Consider the following 6000-nt stretch of genomic DNA (forward strand, 5'->3'; position numbering starts at 1 on the left):
GTTAGAATGTGAATGTGCTAATTAGCATAGGTATGGTAGTTAGCATGATTTAGTATTCTAACAAGCATGCAGTATGCTAACTAACATGCAGGTATGCTAACTAACATGAATGTATGCTAGTTACAATTATGAATGTGTTAATTAGTATGCATGTATGGTAGTTAGCATGATTTGGTGTTCTAAAAAGCATGTAGGTATGCTAACTAACATGCAGTTATGCTAGTTAACATGCAGTTATGCTAGTTAGCATGCAGCATGAATAACTAGTACGCAAGTATGCCATTTATCGACAGTGAATGTACTATGATAGTTAGCATGTGTAACTAGTAACAATGTTCATGTACTTGAGGCTGATCGAGCAGATGAACCGGATGCTTGATGTAACACTTTCATTCAATTCTTTTTTTGCAGACATCTATCTAACTATGCTCACAAGCATGCAGGTATGTTACTTAGCATTATTAATTGTTCTAGCTAGCATGCATGCATGTTAATTATTAGTATAATTGATGAGTGTCCTACCTAGCAGGCAGGTGTCATAGTTAGCATGAATAACTAGTATGCAAGTATGCCATTTATCGACAGTGAATGTACTATGATAGTTAGCATGTGTAACTAGTAAACAACGTTCATGGCTGATTGAGCAGATGAACCGGACGCTTGATGTAACACTTTCATTCGATTCTTTTTTTGCAAACATCCTTCTTGTTTGGGGAGACACGTGTTTCAGATTCCCAAAAGGAGTAAACAAGTTCTTTGATTTCATCCACTATAGCACTACAACGTGGAAGCCTCGAGCATGCTTTCAATGAGAATAAGTGGTCACCATCATTTATCCAGGACTGCACACTATTTTTTGTGATGTACAAGGAATGCCTGGAAACTTGCAAAACTTTGGCAACCTTAGTAATGGAGTGCAATTCATGAGTCAATGTACTTTTCTTAAGAAAGAACTCTTCTTTCCTTGTTGGCTACTTAACAACAACCAATGTATTGTGCACATTTTCTATTAATGTTGATTGCAATTCATCCTGTTCTCTATTTGGCTGATCATGAAACCCCAACACTATAGTGTGTTTCAAAACTTGATCAAATATCTCACATTTAACTTGTTTCCCCATGCCCAATGTCCTTATAGCACAACGAATAACTTTACTATGTCACACGGACTATTTGTTGCTTCATGGATTCATCCACCTCCAACATAGTCGACTCCCTTTTGCGCTTATTCTGTTCTCATTGTTCCCTCTTCTTCTTGGCCTCGTATTGTCTAATTATGTACCGTGATTCAAGATCCTTCTTATTGAAGTAGCTTATTGGATATACAGATATTTGAAATCCTATAGTTTGGTAAAAATGAGGTTTACTATCTATAATCAAATGCAACATTAGAGCTATTAATAGTACATATGACATAGATACCTTTTTCAAACATTGTTGTCGAAAAATCAATTCTATTCTCCATATTTTGATGAGAGAGGGAACAAGATAAAGCAATGTGCATGTGACGCACAGTGGTAACTCAGAGTTTGTTTGACATGAGAAAGTAGCTTTTTCCCTGGGCTAGCAGTCTCGAAACCTTCTTCCCACCTTGGTTGCATCCAAACAAGCAATCCCCACCTGCGTGTAAATGGGCCCAAAGACAAGACTACTTTGACCTAGAGTAAGAAAGGGAGCACGCTGGTCTCAACTTAAAATTCGTTAGATAGGAAAGAGAGTGTGACGTAAGGTAGAGACTGTTTAATGGGAGAAAGACAACACACTCATTGTCACAGCAGAGTGATTTGAATTAGACAAAAGGAGAATGTGTGTTGTGGGAGAACTCCATCCAAGGGAGAAGACGTGGGTGACATAAGAATTAAATGTGGTAACAATGATTTTTACGTCGAGTGAGAAGAAAGGCACCAAACAGTGCACTTTAAAAAAAGGTAATTTGAAATTGAAAAATACAACTAGAAATGAGCTGAGTATACCCTTTAACTAGCATGTCCATGTTGAAATATACAAGTGAATGGGTATGTGTGTGGGAACAAGCCCTTAGCAAGAGGCTATAAAAGAGAGTTTGTAAATGAGTGGGTAGATGTAACGTACCCATCTTCACTAATAAAGAAATGTCCATGTAATTATGAGTTTTTATGGTATAAATATCAATGATTTTATTATTTGAGTCATTTCTACTTAGAATCTTCAAATTCTGAGCCCAAATTTGGAATCTGCACGCGATTTTACCCTAATATAGGATTTTACAGTATCCAAAACGGACACCGCATCAAGCCTATACGCTAATTTTAATCATTTTAGTTAAAAAACAGCGACCTTTAAACCTTAATAAATGCACGACCGCACGTCCGATTGACGAACGGTCTGAACCCCTGCGACCAGGAGAACCTCCCGGACAAAAAAAATTTTCGCCCCTCGGGGCGGTCCGGCACACAAATCGAGGCGGGCGTCCCAAATTTGGGTACCCCGCCCCAAAATTTGGTCCGTACACACTTACTAGGGCGCCCATACAATGGCCACCCAAGAACCAAAGGACGACCGCCCACTGTATGGTCCACGCGTACCCTTAGGTGGCCAGACCGGATAAGGTACATGCGTACCACTCCCTTCCCAGACAACCGGCACCGTACCTTTCCCGTAGACCCATGCAGGCCACTGATCCATAGCCTTTGAAGGTACACCGTCCTTTCGTCCCTGCTTTGCGCAGCGCCCATACCCTCACCCCTCAGCTATGTAAACCCCCGGGGTGCTCCTCAGTCGGCACGCACTTCTGTGTAGCGTATGCCCTGTTGTGCCGCCGTCCGTACCGCCGTAGCGTACTTGCTGCAAGTACAGCCGCCCTTGCAGCCACCCCTCTCACACCCCCTCATTTGGCTCTTTTCAGATAAGCCAATTTTCCTCCACCCTCCTCTTGCCATGGGCCAGTGTCCTTAACTCTTCTCCCCCCCCCGTGTGAATAGACTTACAGAGAGGCTTGCAGCCACCCCTCCCAGCCCTCTCCACGTTTTTGCCTTTGGGCTTAAGGACATCTCACAATTCCCCCCCCCCCATTTGCGTAGACTTTAGTAAGGGTTTTTTTGACTCAAGCGAGGGTTCGTGCGCCATATTCTTTTGCTCATACAGTGAGCAAACAAGCTCGGAATTTAGATCCGACTGAAGCGTTTCGATCGTAGCAGCGAGCTCTACAAGGCGATGCCTAGGATGGCCTCATCCCAAAGACGGCAAAATATTACCTCAAGAGGTGCACGTAACAACGAGATGGAGGGAGATGCGCACAGTGCGGCTCCAGTCCTCCCTTTTCAAGTCCCTCAAGGAAACGGTGGCCAGGTTAGCTCGGTTAATTTTCAAAAGAAGAGATTTTTTCCTAAATTAGTATTAATGGATGGTGTCTTTTTCTTTTAAAATGAGGACATAAAAATTATATGAAATTACGAATTATGTGATGTTGTTTTCGATAAATTGCGTTGAAATTGCTATCTTCATGAATTGTGAATGCTATACTTAGAAAATTTCATTGAAGTTGTTATCTTTGGAATTCAAGTTTTTTTTTGGCTTCAACGCTAACCCCGTTCCGTGCTTGTGTAGCCGGGCGGCGTCATTAGCAAAGCCCGGGAATGGCCCAAGGTATCCCTCATACCTTTGGGAGAATAAGGATCGCCGATTGAGGCGAGAGATTATGAGGCTGCCTAGTTCTGAGGGCCCAGGCTAGTGCAGTAAATAAGCCCACCCTAGTGTGCAGACATCCCTCTGAGGGGCGGGAGGATCGAGCGATGGAGCCTGAGAGGGCGACAGGCCGGCTTGAGTCCTCGCCAGCGGCCGACGACGAGGTGTATGGTCCCGTAGGGTTTTGCCCAGCATGTAGAGGCTGGAAGGCCGAATTCTAGATCATCGGCAGAATAAGAATAAGAGAGCCGGATTGGCTTGTATGGAAATGGATTCATGTATAAACTTTTTATATAATTGCATCTTGTCTTTGGTATGATTGTATTGTGTAAGAAGGCTGTTATAACGAACCTTGTGAAGAAGGGCCCTAATTAAGGAATATGTTTATTTATGTCAAACAGTGTGGTAGTATTAATTAGAAAACAAATTGATGCGTGAGTAGGGTGGAAAGTGGGAGGATGGAATGCCCTGACGGCACCATCCTACGGATGGGTGGACCCGATTAGTCGGGTAGCTTTCCAACAAATTAAGTGAAAGCCCTACGTTAGATAGTTAGGTTCTTGGGCAACTCTATTCAAGAAGACTAGGCCAGCGGCTGTGCCTTGCATAAGATAAAGAAAAAAGCGTTGTCTCTAGAAATCAAGTCTAGTAGTTGCCCAATTTTGATCAATTGCCCTATGGGTGATTTGATGTTTAGAAAATCACGCTCCCCCTGCGGGATAGAGCTAGGTCATACCTATGAATCGTATCCTTGAATCTCTACAGGGTCAAGGTGTCGATGAATAGGAAATTTTTCCCAAGATAAGACTTAGCGGACTATCTTAAGTGTTTCTCCCATACTTAAAGGGGGGGAACCTTACAGTAGTAGTAGTAAAAGGACGAATGGAATCTACTGGGAGAGAATAAAGGGTAGCATGAGAAGATCTAGGATGTGTGGAGATATTCTAGGAAAAGTAAAGAGGTGGAGAGAATCAAGCAAAAGAGATGGAGAGAATCAAGGATGAGGTGTCCCCCCAGATGTAGGAGAGGTGGCACAAATCAAGGAGCAGATCATGGATAAACTTGTATAAATTGATCTTGTGCGACATATGAACATGCCCATAAGCCCATGGCCACCACCACATTACAGATACCAACTCCGCGCAATGAATTAGGGGGTGCTAGCAGCGAAAGTAGCACTTCTTGCGCAGGGTAGAGCCTCTCACTCGGGGCCTCGCCCACGGATATCCAGACCAGAGACTAATCTCTTGATTCTTCCAGAACCGAACGAACCCGAAAAAACTTCCCTTGCCTAGCAGACATAGGCGATTCCTTCAGGATAATTTTATTCTAACGTAGTCAAGGTCATCACTAACCAAATTCATCCGACTGAACTCGTAAGTCTCATGGTCAGATCAGAGAAAAGACTTGCACTTAGATCATAGAGTCCAACACATTTTTCCTCATCAAGAGACACATCCGTTGATTCTTTTCCATAGAACAAGGGTTATCCGTGGGATTTACTTCAACTATCATAACTTAATAGAATTGAGTCTCATTTTAGGGATCCATCAATCTAGCCTTACCCCATCGAGTCCCATGGGTTAGCCTGATAAAAAACAGAAGCAGGATGAAACACACACAAGAGAAGCAAACCCTAATCCATATCCATCAATCATAAAGAAGGAGAGAAGCCATAGTCACCATCTCTCTCACACACACAAAGGGGAACACAACATAGTGTTATGTCCACACTACAAAGTAAACCTAATGTAATGTCCACACCACACATGACCAGCTGGACGCGGTCATAAACACACCACACGATCTCTATCTACCATACTGTCACTCTGTCAGCACCCATGTGCTATCCTCCAGCTGTATACGAGCTTGACATTTCAACACTCCCCCTCAAGCTCGACATGTCCATCTCTAGGACTCCCAATCTAGTACGGAAATACTCGAACTTATCCTTACCAAGTGCTTTGGTAAAGATATCTGCAACCTGCTCATCTGTCTGTACATATGTCAAATCAACATGCCCATCTAGCACCTTCTCTCTAATGAAATGATAGTGGACCTCAATATGTTTGGTCCTGGCATGATAAACAGGGTTGCTAGCAAGCTGAATACTACTCATGTTGTCACAATGAATGACAACTCTCATATCACTCTGTAACCTGACATCATCTAGCAACTTCTTCAACCACATAGCCTCACATGCAGCTATGGCTGCTCCACGATACTCTGCCTCTGTGGTAGATAAAGCAACTGTAGGTTGCTTTTTACTGCTCCAACTCACAGCTCCACTACCAAGGCTGAAAACATAGCCACTGGTAGACCTCCTGTCGTATGCAC

This window comes from Cibotium barometz, chromosome 10 (assembly GCF_041138505.1).
Source record: "Cibotium barometz isolate CiBa-2024 chromosome 10, ASM4113850v1, whole genome shotgun sequence".
Taxonomy (NCBI): Eukaryota; Viridiplantae; Streptophyta; class Polypodiopsida; order Cyatheales; family Cibotiaceae; genus Cibotium; species Cibotium barometz.